At 44.7% G+C, this 15787-nt stretch overlaps 1 long non-coding RNA gene across 1 annotated transcript; it reads left to right on the plus strand.

Annotated features, from left to right (window-relative positions):
* The first annotated feature begins 754 nt into the window (after positions 1-754).
* LOC147905345 (uncharacterized) lies at positions 755-12128 on the plus strand. The gene is made up of 3 exons (XR_015541579.1): positions 755-1179; positions 1279-1531; positions 11435-12128. It is a non-coding gene; the product is annotated as an uncharacterized LOC147905345 (long non-coding RNA).
* Positions 12129-15787: the final 3659 nt, after the last annotated feature.

Consider the following 15787-nt stretch of genomic DNA (forward strand, 5'->3'; position numbering starts at 1 on the left):
TGGTTTTCCCTCCAAAACCCAAACGCATGAATGCAAATTGAAATCTGGCGATCAACCTGGTTTGCAAACCACCATATTACCGAGCCAAGCCGATGACAGCTCCGAGGGGGGACCGAGTACAGGTGATGGAAGGACGGGCCATAGGTAGTCAGTGTCATCCTATGGCTATGGTACTTTCTTCTTTTTAGCACTGCCTTCCAGGCAACCCTCTACTAACACTTTTGTAAAAAAGTGTCCCACTCGCGTTCTTGCCAAATGGATCCCTTTTATTTTGGTCCTCTCTCTCTCACACACACACACACACACACTTTCTACAGTCTCTCTCACTCTCAGAAGATAGAGTTTGCAAATCTGTTTGCATTTACAAGCAATTGGATCATCCATTCATCTTAACAATAGTTTTGAGTGCGTAAGAACCTAAGGCAGTGCTCACTAGTACTTGTACTGACTTCTTCTTCTTCTTCTTGCACTTGCCACCTCGCCCTGTGAGCTTGAGCTGCATTATGTGTTTCATCTTTCTGTAGCTTTCAACATGCCTTGCCCCCCTCCTTCCCTTTGGCATTGGCTTTTCCGCCCTTTTGCCTCTGGATATTCCGCCCCTCTGCCTCATTGTCAGTAGCTACCACATCAGACACAATCCTTGCACTACTTGCTTTTGCTGCTCCAATTGTCTTCCTCGCATAGCAGCATTGCCAACCCTTTAGATTGGCTGCGCCCGGAGCAGTCGTGATTGCATTGCGCTCCTGCCGATTAGAGCGCTTGACGCTGCTGGCTTTACAGATTCACCCCAGGTCCTTATACAATCAGAGGACGGTGCTGTGCTGCAGCGTTTTCAACAGTTGACGTCCTACAGACTGGTGTACCGTGTACCTGATATGGACGTCTCTATATCAACGGAAACTGTCAACCAGATCCAACAGCTAGCGAAAATCGTGTCTTTACCAAGGAAATTGGTTACCCCTGAAAATAGTGTGTACTTTTTGGAAAATACAACTAACATAGTTGCGGATTTCAAAGCTCAAAACATGACAGTCTTTGTGTATTGCTAAAGAAGCGAGTACGTTGCACTGGCCTTCGATTACGAAGCAGACCCGACGTTGGAGCTTCACACCTGAGTGCAACTGTTCAAAGTCGACGGCCTTATCACGGACTTCCCTGCGACTGCGAGGGCTTATTTAGGTGAAATCTCTTTGTGGGTCGATGCAGCTAGGATCAGAACTTGAGAATTGTTGTAACATGATAAATTTCAGAGGATGACGGGGAAATTTTGACATGCAGGAAACGAGTGTCTGAAACCGAGTACTGCGCCAGCATATTCATTGCATTTAGTGATACCGGGGGCACTCATGACTGGCACCGTGAAGGGAAACGAACCGGCTGCTGCGCCATCACCGCCGCTCGATGTATCTGAATCTGCGTTGCCTCCAATAGCATCATCTGGGTTGCCTCCGATAGCGTCATCGGGTCCTTCGCCACAAGCTGCTGGCTCAAATGCAGCGTCTGAGCGATCCCCTTTCTCTTTCTCGACGTGGTTCGTTTTTACTTGGCCAGCACTAGGACGTTTTTTCAAATTCTGAAATCCTGTGCTTCCACATGGCACAATATACACCCTTAGATTTTTTAAATTCTGAAAGCCCAAAAGCTGCGTAAAAAGCCAATTGCGTAAAAAGCCAAGGCAAAACCTTTAAATATAGGCGAAACGGAGGAACGAAAGCCGTCTCGTACATGAAGGCTCTGTAAAAGCTTTGAAAGCTTTTGAAAAGCTGCGTAAAAAGCCAAGGCAAAACCTTTAAATATAGGCGAAACGGACGAACGAAAGCCGTCTCGTACATGAAGGCTCTGTAACGTAGGCTTTGCCAAATTCAATCAAGGTAGGCTTCCAAATCTTCTTCGAGATATACAGATTGGAATACCCTGCAACGCTCTTGATCGCTTCCGTTCAAACTTGTTACTTCACTTGGTTATGAAGAATTCTCCTTCTTTGGCAAAATTCAACATCCTGAATGCGTTAGTCGTTTCCCTGTCAGCGGTTTCCCTGGACAATTATCTTCCGCATTGCATATTCCAAAGAGTGCCACGGAGTTGTGCAGTCATGATCTAGAGAGGCTTCTCCAAGTAGTGCTTTTGCCTGCGCCAGAAATCCACTCTATTACTAACATTTATTATCACGTCAAGTGCACTCTTTGGCTATTAAGAATTCTTTCTGCAAACGAATCCCCGCTCAAATATATCCCTCACGTTGCCCGCGGTTAAAAAGGCCATTCTATGTCAATGGGTAGTACGTAGCAGTTGTCATGCTTGACTGAATCAAACGAATTCATTCAAAGAGTTCCATTAATCCTCCTAAGCAATTTTACACATACAAACCCAACAGCCATCGTGTTTTGCTGAATCTGACGATGTCTTCTCACTGCTGGTTTTCGGAATTGTGCCATCAAAACGTCCATCGTCGGGCGTCAGTCTTTGTCTTGGAGCTGTCTCACGGTTCTTCTACCGGACGAAGTTAAGATTGAGCTCCGACTATTAGACGATGGCGTTGCCAGGGATATCTAGGCTTGCTGTATTTATTCCCAGATCTTGGGTCTTCTTTTGTAGAAGAAACAACCCACCTCACGAAGACGCCCCTCGGGTTGTGTCATCGAGGAAATGCCCAGTGGATACTCCAAGGTTGTCGTGGTTGAACTAGACTCCCTTAGTATCGCTTCTCTCTCTCGGATGTTTAATCGCAACTGGAGATACTTGCCCTGGCAAGAGCCTTGCTCTGAAAGGCAAGCTATTTCCTAACTTCTCAAAGCTTCCTGCGCTGATAAATCCTAACTTGATGAGGGAATCAATCTTGCCAGTCTTGAGAGCCTCTCCAGCTTTGTTAAGCTCACCGGGCTTTCTTCGCTTGTCGAATTTGTTGTTGACGGTATCGTGTTAATGATTGGCACTGTCTACAGATATAGGCCTCAATTAGTTATGTCCGTTTTTGTAATTCTCCTTCTCCTCAGGCTTGCGGGAATCCTTGTCTCTAGGAGCTTATGAAGCTCTTTGGATTTGGGGCGATCGGAGGTAGCATTGGAGGAAGCAGCCCGATGGGAGGAGCAGACGGTGAAGGGGGCATTGCATAGCACCAATGTCCTTCCACTGGGACGATTTCAATAAACTTACGGGGACAGGCGCAAGCTCCTGGAGCTCCCGATGCTGCAGCACGTCTGGAGGGAGTAGCTAGGGCCATGGAAGCTCCAAGGTGGCGATGCCCCTTTTCTATAGATCTCTTCTTCCAAGAGGGTGTGTCTAGCTTTTGGTCTCTTTCTACTGAATTTTGTTGTCTGCTACTATGAGGCAATTGACACTATCATTTCATGTTAGCATTTTGAGATTATGCATGACTTAGCAGCACTCCTTGTGGCTTACGTAACATGGACACTTTGAGTTGCTACCATTGGTAGACTACACAATAAAATAGTTTGGAGGTGGATGCGATGCAAACATCAATAATTGTTGCGATCTGATCAAAGTTTGCAAAAGTGTCAATGATAACTATTGCCAACTCATAAGATCATGGACATAGTGAATCATTTTAGATATAATAAGATGTTATTTATACGCACTTTTATATTTCCATAGTCGTAATTTTTTGGAATCTTGCAAAGGCAAAAATTGTAACTACAACTGCTCGAAGATGTGTGAAGATGATTACCTTGATGGTTTGAACATCTTTGATCATTGGATTGTGTATAGCTTTTGTGCTTGAATTTATCATCTTTAGGAAATTGCACATATGCTAACCAACATATCCAAACATGCAGAACAAGAGGAATGCATATTGACTAATCATGATTGTTTTTCAGATTCCAACATTCCAGCAAAGAAATAGGCGACTTCTCGTCGAGCTGTGGACGTCACAAAGGATACTCCACGTAAGTAGAATGTACGGTCATTTCAATTCTGAAATGTTTCTGCACCGTCTGTTGCTCTGGTCCGCATTAATGCGCTACACCTCCAACACTGGAGGTGACTATTCGAAACGGGGGGATGGCACGTTCCCCTATGATATATAATTTTTGGAGAGACATGTGCTGGCTCTCCACCATACATTACGTATGGTTTTTTTTTTTTTACACATCTTGAGCACGCACACTTCTTCGCACATTCTGTTTCTGCAAGGGAACATTACATTTGCTTGGTTCGACCAACATACTAATCATGTCTGCAACACTTCTGTTTTCGAGATGTTTGCAGCCTCCAAACGAGTGTCTTCTCCTAAAGGGGGGGAAATCTTTTGGCGAGCTTTTTAATGTGAGCTTTTTTACCATTTCCTTTGTTTTTGCGAGCTTTTTTTAGAAATCCATACATGTTTTTGTTATAAGAAAGATGGGGAGGTTAGAAAGAGGGGGAGAGAATATAGGATATGTTCATTTTCATAGCATGTGGGAGGGGTGGAAGAGTGTATACTATGCACAAGGGGGGGCGGATATGAGTGGCAGTAGGAGGCAAAAAATTATGGAAGATATGTCCATATTCAAAGTAGAAGGGAGGAGCTATTGGAGATATGTACATTTTAAAAGTGTATAATTTGAAATTTTTGACCTCATATTTGGATTCCTCGTCGAATTCCGGTCATTTTGAGTACCAACATGACCATATTCTGATAAAAATTGGAAAAATGGTGTTTTTGTCATTTTGGCCTGTTTGGGGCCTGTTTTGAGTCTGTGCTAGCCATTTTGGCCTGTTTGGGGCCTGTTTTGAGTCTGCGCTAGCGCAGACTCAAAACAGGCCCCAAACAGGCCAAAATGACAAAAACACCATTTTTCCAATTTTTATCAGAATATGGTCATGTTGGTACTCAAAATGACCGGAATTCGACGAGGAATCCAAATATGAGGTCAAATCTGTCAAATTATACACCTTGAAAATAAACAAATTTCCCACATGCTCTCCCTTCCCCTTTACATTTAGTAGATGAACATAACTTTCACATTCCTCATCCTCTCTCTCCTCCTTGCACTCCTCTTTGCATACCTTATAAGTTCCCCCTCTACGTTCTCCACTATGATAATGAATATATGTTCCAACTCCCCTCCCCTCCCTTCTCCATGCCACCTTACCCATGCGCCCGTCCCTCCCCCTTTCCTTTATCTCCCCTCCCCCCCCTCTCTCCTCTTAACTGCAACCACAACCCAAACTTTCAACCCACCCCACTCCATGACCCCCCCCCCCTCTCTCTCTCTCAGGTGAATGAAAAGCTCGCAATATTCATGAAAATTGAAAAAAAGCTCATGACAAAAAGCTCACCAAAAAATCACACCCCTCCTAAAGGTACGCACAACAGAATGTATTTGCTTGATTCAAGTTATTTTATCAATTCTTTCACCTTCTAAAGATAGAGGTTCAGTCCATTTTGTTTTTCCTGTTGCGTTTAGACAAAACCACGTGAGTGAAATTCTAGCAAAGTTTCGGATGGTTTTTATTATTAATCCCTGTAGGTGTTTAAACCCGAACATAAGACATCGATTCATGTCACGATGTAGAAATGACCACCGGAAACTCCTTCGAACATGACCATTCGTCAACGGTCAGAGCAGCCAGAGGTCGAGCTATTCAACTTGATATAACATCAAGAAAGATGTCCTTGAGGCCAGCTACGTCATCGTGGTTGACCATCGCAGATAGATACAAGCAATGGGTTAGTAATTGCACGGCTATTTTCTCTAGCCTTCAAATCTGCGATGTCTGTGGCATAACCACGGTACTGTCTGCAAACCAAAGGATCGTTTCTTCGCAACGCATAGGCATCTCGAGCCACAGCGCCGCACTCGAAAACATGATACTTTTGGATGCCTGCGAGAATATGGGCATGCAAGTGACTTACTGGAAATGCCAAAGCAGCACACGAGATGCCCAGCGGAGCAGATACATTGTGCGGTTGATGCACTCTCGGCAGTTGCTTAAAACAAACCACCTCCACACGCAACTGCTAAGCATCATAGATATATCCATTTCAGTTACCACGACTGCAAATGCGATTGCTCGTGGCACACTCGATCGAAGGTCACTTCTAGACAATCCTCTGATATCTCGAAAAAACATCCCACTAAGCTCGGCTCAAGAAATCGTGACGAACGAGCTGTCAGGTGTGCTCCCATACAACATCGAGAACAATCCAATATTGTGCAAGTACAATTCTTTAGCAGAGCGTGCGGACATCAAGATGGGTATGTGCATCTTGAGTCCTCAAACCATTGCAGGTATCTTGGAACTACACGATGAGACAGCTCCCTTCGAGTTAATGTCAATAGCAGAATCTCAGCCTGAGCTCCTGCTTTTGCAAAACATGGTGGACCCCGCGAACCGTTGCGCCTTTGATGCAAGGGACAAGCATGAGTTTGCCTCCATACAGCTACGGGGTACATAAATGCTTTCAGAGAGGGTCGCTTCATTCCACGTCGACGGAGTAGCAGCAGCTGGCAGTGCGTGCGTTGACATAACCATGGAGTCAGCAGTGTTCCCCTTCCTGTTCCCTTTCGGACGGGGCTACTATGATGGCTGCATACAGTTCAGCAACTATGTGAAAATGAGAATATGCACCTTATTCTCTATCTACACGCTCTACAAGCCGTACTTGTTGATCACGTTCCAGTTAAAACAGGGAGTGATGATTGCCAATTCAAGCAACTCTACATGCTTGCAACGAGACATCGACCAATATAGGAAAGCCAACCCTGCCACGACCGATGAAGACGCAATGAGACACGTGCTTCGCTACAGCATGCCATCAACAATGCCGGGGTCCCCATCGTGGCATCGACGGCAACTGAAGGACCTCATAACGATGGTCGATGCTTGGGGCCTCCCAGATTTCTTTCTGACATTCACTGCAGACGAGGTCACCAATACACGATGGCAAGAAATTAATGTGATCGAGAGCATCGCAACACATTATAATGCGCAATTCACTTGGAAGGACTGTCCTGTTGAATGCGTGGCACTTTTCCACGCACGCTTCCACATGTTCATGCGCAAGCATTTGCTTTCATCCGACGGTCTGCTTGGCCAAATACAACACCATGTCGTTCGTTATGAGATACAAAACAGGGGCTCCCTACACGCCCATGTCATATTGTGGGTCCACCATGATGACCGTCAGCGAATTGCAAATGAGATTGCGGCTTACGTCCCCAGGGACGAGGCCCTGGATCCTCGAAACACAAGGCTGCGAGAACTAGTTCTCAGGAAGCAGTTGCACGTATGCAGGAAAGCGTGCTACGTCGGACCGTCACACCACAGTTGCAAGCACGGCTTCCCTTTCGCAACACAGCCAGAATATGAACCCATCCTCGACCCTCTGACGCAACGTTGGTTGTATTACCGGCCGGGACACGAGCACCAAAATGTCGTCCCTTACCACCCTTCCGTGTTACTGTTGTGGGGTGCACACATGAACATACAGCGGGTGACAAACTCTTCAATCTCTCACTACCTCCTCAAGTACGCGATGAAATCTGAACCAATGGGCAAACTGAACATCCATTCAGAAGACGCCTCGCGTTTGGGGTTGCAACATCTCGACGAAGTAAAGCTGAAACTCATCGCCGCGAGCCTCCTATCAAAACCAACCTCTCCAACAGAGGCCGCGCTAAACTGCATGCAGATACCAACAATCACAAGGAGCGAGACCGTTCACTATGTTGACTCCTCGCCACCATCTCTAAGACAACGCATCATCTCGCGCAACAACAACGTCACCCTGCACCCGGTCGACATATACTGCGGGAGACCGAGCGTCATCGAGGATAGCACGTTCTACGATTACCATAGGCAATATGTGATTCGAAAGCCCAAGGAAACGCAACGTGAAACGGTCGGTCTTGACCTCTTAGGCAACAGGATCGCAAAATGTGAGCGAGTAGTCAGATTCACTGACTACCACCCTGGACATCAACCAGAGGGGTACTTCTACAACGTGCTCTTGCGAAAACTCAGCTTCACGAATGAAACGGAGCTCATATCACCTGCCAACACAGCTGGATCCTACTTTGTCGAATGCCAAATGCGCGGCCTCATATTGAGCAACGAGGACCTCGAGATGTATGTGACCGACTACATGCAAAGGAACTTGCTAGCGACTGACCACATAGACCAGTTGATCAATATGATATTGCAAAAGGTTGTGATCATCCGAGACTGCTCGATGGAAGTGCCTAACATCGACCAGCAAACCGTCGAAGGGCCAACACGCGCGAGGATGTTGGAAAAAATGGCCGAGTTTCGCACCGTCGCCAATGCCGCATTGACAGTAGAACAACAAAGAGTCTTCGAAAGCCTAGCTTCAACAAGCTCGAGGCTGCACGTTGTCTGTGGAACACTAGGTAGCGGCAAAAGCTTCTTGATACGGTACTATGTTTTGCATCTGGTAGTGCAAAACAAAACGGCAATACTCTGTGCATCAACAGGGGCGGCTGCGACGCGGCTGAGCGGGATTGCAACCACTGTACACTACCAATTCAAGATCCATGTGCGCAGCAGCAGTTAGTACCCACTGAACATCCATGAGACGGATGAGCGACACCTCGCAATCAAGGAAGCCAACGCGATCATCATTGACGAGATGTCCATGCTAACAAGGATGACTTTCGATCTCGTGGTAAGACAAATCGTCAATGTGACTAATGGCACATTGCATGAGCCATTCAGACACAAAATGCTCATAATTTTTGGTGACCTGGCGCAATTACCGCCAGTCTAAAAACACCGCGAGGATCTCTGCGAGCCGTGCCACATCACGTCCTCCGCGCACTGGGCTCAAGCGAAAATGTACCACATGCAATTCTCGGTGCGACATGCACGAGACATGCCGTTCCTGGCATTCTTGCATACCATAAGACTCAGGACGCCCACAACTGATGAGATTTCCGACTGTTTGGGGCAGTGCATTGTTGACAAGGAAGGTGCATGCCACTTCATCGATGCCGAAACAACCATCATTTGCACGCACAGAGTTGATGTCGCTACCTTCAACGATGAGCTTGTGGAGAAATTCAACACTCCCGAGATGATTGTGCATGTTCAAATACACAGTAACGCCGCGAGCGAACCAGCTCTCAAAGAATGGTTGGAGGACAAAAGCTTCAACGAGATAGGAAAAATTTGTGTGGGGGCGAAGGCAATGATAACGGAAAACATCGACCTCGCAATAGGTGCCGCAAATGGAGCAATGTGCAAAATCAAGAGCATCAATGCAACTAGCAGGGGAGAAATCAATGGTATCACTGTCGTCGTGGACACAACAGCGGCCGTGCTCACATTACGACGCTCAAAGCATCAGCGAAAGGCAATAAATGGAAAATGGTTCCACAAGTCCACATTTCCACTAACCCTAGCATACACTATCACGGGACACAAATCCCAAGGCGCAACCATATCCAACAAAGCGCTGCTCATATTTCGAGGAGTGTTTGCCCCTGGCCTAGCATACGTGATGTTGTCCAGAGTGACTGAGAGAACGAGGCTGCGCATACTACATTGCCCACATCCAGACATATTCAGACCTATTCCACGAGAGTTCTCACAGCCAACAACACAACCACGCGCATAAAGGTATTCACTACCAGAGATTGAAAAAGGCAGAGACAAGTCATGAATATGTTACGTCAAACATGCGTGCAAGGAAAATGGTTTTAATATCTTGTCTGTTGTCGAGAACAGGTGCAGAGAATCAGAAAGCTCGGGACATTGCAGCATAAGACATGGACGCAGACAAGGTAAATTCCACCAGCATGAAAGAATCTTTTTTTTTTCTTGAAGATTTAAAAAGACAGCTCATTTGAAAAGACGGTGTAATAAGTCGTGCCTGCAAGCAGCTATTTGAGCTATACAAAAGCAATGCGAAGGCAACAAAACCTCCACCAGCAAAGAGGAGGTTCTTCCTAACCACAAAGCAATTCCGGCTAGCAAACAATGCAGGAGAACGTCCGGGAGCTTACATCAATGGCTTCAACATGTATGTGGAACTACGCGACTTCATTGACAACTGCAATAGGCGTTTGCCAGCTAAAAGAGAGCCGAGAGGCTTGAGATTCGCAAATGGTACGTAATGCTTCCGAAAATTAAAAAAACCGCAACAATTGAGAAAAAGAATTAACGAGTTGCAAGAACAACAAACTCATCATGGATTGCACTTCTCCTGTAGGACTCCTCAAAGAGATCCTTGTCGAGCTTGACATTGAGTTCGATGAGACCGATAGGATGATGGAAAGTTTGGAGGGGCAGAAGCTACTAGACACGAAGACGAAAGGGATCACAGCGTATGCGTGCGAGCTGCTGCATTACGGGTACAACGTATTCTTGAAGTTGCTGAGGGACACGACGCGCGATCAAGGAACAGCTATACTCGAACAATTCATGGAACAATTTGGAGGGGCGCACGACGTGACGCACCCGGTGACGACAATGGAGAAGCTTACGTATATTTTCGACAGGGACTTATACGAGGAGCACTTCGGTATTGGAAACGATCCTTTAACGCCAACAGAGAAAAACCAGGGCAAGTAAATAAATGCATTCTATTATGGACCTCAAACGAAAAAAAAAAGACCAAAAACCTCGATGATTAACGTAATTGTCAACGTTTACGCAGGTACGACATTGAAAGACGCGAGCCTCCAGATGAAGGAGGAGCCTCCACTGAAGCGCCCGCGCAAGGGAATCGTGCGAGCCTCGTCGTCTACTGCATCACGTGCAAGCCCAACAACAAAAAATACATAGGGAGCACGACGGACATGCCGCGGAGGATCAAACAGCACAATAAAAAACCACCTACGAAAATGAAAGAGGACTTGCAGCATTACAAGCCCTTCAAAGAAAATTTCGAAATCAAAGTTTTGGAAACAACAAACACTGTAGACAAAGCACGAACTTTAGAGCAGTACTACATAAGGAGCCACAACACAGTAGGTCCATTAGGTTACAACACGCTCGAGGGCCATCCGGCTAGAGCGCGGAAGTACTATTTCCTAAAGCGTAGGAACATAATTTGACCCAATCCAATGAAGTTGCAAATGGTGCTGGAACTTTTGTCGTACATGCAATGCAGCTTTGGGTTTGGATTATTCCTGTCACAGTTGCATGCTTCTGTCTCAATTTGGTTTTGATTTATTATTTATACATTTCTGAAATACATCTCCCCGTCATTCGAAGTGGAATGACAATAGATTTGCTTACAGTGCAAAGAATAGGAATTTTTCTTCCTCCGAAAAAAAGAAAAACTACGTTTTACTGTCGACATGAACAACATCAAGTGCAAGCAGGACTGGATGATAACGAAATCTCTACAAAAGGTTGCATGCAATTGAACATCAATCTTCTGCATCATTTCTGACAACGTGACTCATGTGAACCTCAACAAGATAGCAAAAGAGAGAAGTATTCATCAAGAGCCCAGCTGGCCAAGCAATCTAGTTGCGGCTCTACTCTATAACTTATTGAAGCCATTCTAAGCAGTGCCTTCTTCAGCCCAGCAGCACGAGTTCAGGCGGGTGGGGCTTTGACCAAACTGTGCTGCTGGCTGCAGTTTGGGCTTTCACCCACCTCTGGTGGCTGCCCGCCTTCGATAGCTCGCTGCCTTCATTCAATAGGTTCCATTCCCTAGCTGCAGTGCCTCGCACAACAGTTTTAGTCAGTTTGGGCTTTCACCCACCTTTGCTGGCTGCCCGCGTTCGATAGCGTTCCATTCTCGACGGTTTTGACGTCCACTCACCGACGCTCGCTGCCCGTTTTTGATGCCCTTGGCTACCTCTCAAAGCACATCTGCTTGCTACCTGCCCACATAGCTCTAGAGGCACACAGAGTTGGCCCCTTGTAGTTTGTTCGTTAGAGGCAACCATATGGACCCGTTAAAAACGAACAGAGTCGCATTAAGTTTTGGTAAATTGAAATCTTTTTAGCATACCAAAGGGAAAACAATGATTGATGATGTTATTCCCTTGGAAGATCCAACGGGAAACTAGAGAGGACTATAAACAAATGCCACACAATAATGGAGATGCTTCACATCAATGGTATGGGAAATAGCACCCTCAGATCTAGAGCATGGAGTGCTATTCCCATGACCCCCCCTATTTTTAGTCTATTTCCCATGGTGCATTTTACACAACGTATTTGAAATACTTGTTGGAGCGAGGAGCGGTGAAATCTTCTTCTCACTCGTTAATGTTTTTGGAAAATAAGGTTAATCTAAGTTGTGTATTTGAAATTACCTTTTAGAAAGATGTGATGTGAAGATTTTAGCTTTAAGCTATGATTACTTTTTAATAGCTCAACACATCAAAAAAATCATTTGCTTTTCTCACTTACCAATATAGTAGATCTACTAATGCGTACTTGTTCAAGCCTGGTTTCAATCTAAATTATGTGTAGTTTATAAGGTACGATTTGTTGAGCAAATAGATAGAATATGATGTTAAGTGGTGACTTGATTTTAGAGGGGTGATGCATCATTTGGAGGAAGGGGGAAGCATGCACGCGTGTGCACGTGCACGCACACACACACACACACACACATAGAGAGAGAGAGAGAGAGAGAGAGAGAGAGATGTAGTCATCTTGAGACATCTAAATCCCCTTTTGGGTAGTACACACCTATTTGCCATTTCCCTCAAATCATTGCCAAAGCACATAGAGTTATGCAATAGCGACTTGGATTAGATTTTGTTTTCCTTAAGGCATTTTGCTATTTTAGATAATAGAACCAATCGGTCCTCACTGAGTTTCCTATAGAGATTGAGCATTAGCCAGAGTAGTAGAGCACCAAGGTCAAAGGTTTAGAAGCATGACTTTCATGGTCAATCCCTATGGTATTTACATAGACTTTGCCTACATATCCAAGAGCATCAACTATGATTACATCCTTTAAAGGAGCAAGTGCTACCTCGAATGAAACTCTATGGGCAAGTTGACCTCTATGCTCGTCCATGATGGCACCCTATATGAGAGTGTATATTATGGATTTTGCCCAATGCTCCTTTCCTTTCTTGAATCCCCTTCATGTTACCAGGACTTAGATTTGAGAAGATTAGTTTCTCCAGTGTCAAAATGGTAGGCAACCGACTCCTTACCTCCCTTCCTTTTTGCTCCTCACCTCCCTTCTTTTGACTTTAGGCCCCTAGAATTCTCCTTCTTTGCATGCTCTCCATGCAACAAACACCATAGAAATAATGAGATCTTTGGATCATAGCAAAGTATGTACTTGGAGAAGCAGCTTCCTAAGCAAGTATGTAGGTGGAATCAAAGGCAAGATTCCCAAGGTCCTCCTTAAAGGACCACAGTTTTACTCCTGAGTTTGAGTTCTACTCCCTTATGTAATTTTTTTTATCGAGGTTATTTTTGTGAATTACAAAGCATGTGTTTGATTTTCTTTCAAAATTTTCTAGGGTCCTTTAGACCACTACCCAACACCGTCTCTTTGACTGAGGGGGTGTTGAGTGAGGCTTGTAGTGTGTGTGTACAAATTAATCTCATTGATCCTTCTGTTAAGGTATACCATATTTTGAGTGAGGCTTGTAGTGTGTGTGTACAAATTAATCTCATTCGTCCTTCTCTTAAGGTATAGTGTATTTTGACAAAGGTAAGAAGCAATAAAGTATGAAAATTTGTGAAGATTAAGAAATTTTGTTAAGATATTAGTAATTTTGGACCATAATCTTGGAAAATATTATTAAGATTTCTTATCCATACAAAATGGCTCACACACATCATTTTTAAAATGGGGAGTGCCACCCTCCTTAGTTACTGATACATTTAATGCATATGTAGCGCTGCCCCTCTTGAGCTCTCTGGCCAATTGCCTTGTTGAAATGACCTGCAATTTAGGAGCTGCAATACCATGCAATGTAACTGATCCATCCCTGTGGACAAAGCTGAGTGTTAAGGCATTGAAATCCATGCTGATTTTGCCCAGTGATTGCAACCAATCACAGCCCAGGACAAGATCTATTGGGCCCATGTCAAGTGCCAAGAGATCACCTGCAAATGTTTAGTCATCAGAGAACTTAATCCTTGCATCTTGGCAACAAGATCTACTGATCATATGCTGTCCATTGGCCACTTCTACTCTCAGCCCATGGTCTATCTCAGTAGCAATCAGCCCCCAACCCTGCCATAGTTCGTTCAAGTATGCATCTTGATTCTAATGATTTATTAAAGTTTCTCTCTTAGTTGGTGTAGCTCTTATCATTTTAATATCTTCAATTAATCATAACTAACAATAAGTCTTAAGCCATGCCTAATGTAAGTTCACAGTATTTTCAATACTACTCTCATGTTGGTATTTATTGAAATAATGTTAATGGATAAATGTGTTGTATTATCTTAGATAAGCACATCTTCTCTTGAATTTATATATTCATGAAAATTTGAAAATCAAATTTGTGAATAAGTCATATAATAACTTGCATTAGTTGCTCCACCATGTTTCTTTGTCCATGTCCTTTGGACTCCCATCTAGCTATTGTTGAGTTGAGATGGGCACTTGTGAAGATAGTGGGAGAGAGGGAAGGAGTCTCACTTGCGGCTTTCTCACATGCACAATGGGGGAATACACACAAAGGTGGAGGCTGAAAACAGTTTTCCTCTTCTTAGTTGTGAAAGCCAAAAGAACTCTAGTACAAAGAAATAGAAGAACCCTATATGTGGGTCTCAAACCAAACTCAACTAACTAAGGTGGCATACTAACTGAGCCACGAACTAGTGTAGATAAGGATAGCTGTTATCCAGCTATTATTTGTGGGCGGTGTACCAACCGCATCTGTAGCTAACAAGTCGGTGACATGAATGCACAACAGTCACCCTGGCATATCGCGAGTGGAGCTCGATATCTCAACACTCCCCCTCGAGCTCAATCCCAATTCCTGCACACCAAGTACGTCTCTGAACTTGCGCAGCTTCTCTACGCCCAATGCCTTCGTGAATATGTCAGCTACCTGATCCTCTGTGCTGACATAAACTAGATCAATAAGACCTAGTAAAACCTTCTCCCGCACATAGTGATAATGCACCTCAATGTGCTTTGTTCTAACATGATAGACTGGGTTATTTGCCAAGTGTATACTACTCATGTTGTCACAATAAATGACAACTGGCCCATCTGTAGACTGATGCATATCATAGAGTAGCTTATGCAACCAAGCTACCTCACATGCAGCCATTGCTGCACCCCTGTACTCAGCCTCTGTGCTCGACAAGGCAACTGTAGGCTGTTTCTTGCTGCTCCAAGTGACTGCAGCACTCCCAAAAGAGAACACATATCCACTGGTAGATCGTCTATCAGAAATACTACGAGCCCAATCAGCATCAGTGTATCCATGCAACTGTATCTGAACCCCAGTCTCATAAAATAGTCCATACTGCAATGTGGACTTCACATACCTGAGTATGCGTCTAGCCGCATCCAAATGCGGTTTCCTTGGAGCCTGCATAAACTGACTTACCAACCCAACAGCATAGCTCAAATCTGGCCTGGTAATAGTCATGTAAATCAAACTTCCTACTATGCGTCTGTACATAGTAGGGTCTTCCAAAAGCTCACCTGCATCTGTGCTCAGCTTCACATTCTGCTCCAAAGGAACTGAAATAGGCCTACAGCCTGTCATCCCATATTTGGACAGCATGTCCAATCCATACTGCCTCTGCAAGAGTTGTATCCCATTTGGTGATCTAATCACCTCAATGCCCAAGAAATAACGCAGCTCTCCCAAATCCTTCATCTCAAACTTCTGCCTCAATAGCATTTTCACGTGAAGGACATCTT

This window comes from Dipteris shenzhenensis, chromosome 1 (assembly GCF_047967505.1).
Source record: "Dipteris shenzhenensis isolate YYH24624 ecotype China chromosome 1, Dip_SZ_1.0, whole genome shotgun sequence".
NCBI classification, from domain to species: Eukaryota; Viridiplantae; Streptophyta; class Polypodiopsida; order Gleicheniales; family Dipteridaceae; genus Dipteris; species Dipteris shenzhenensis.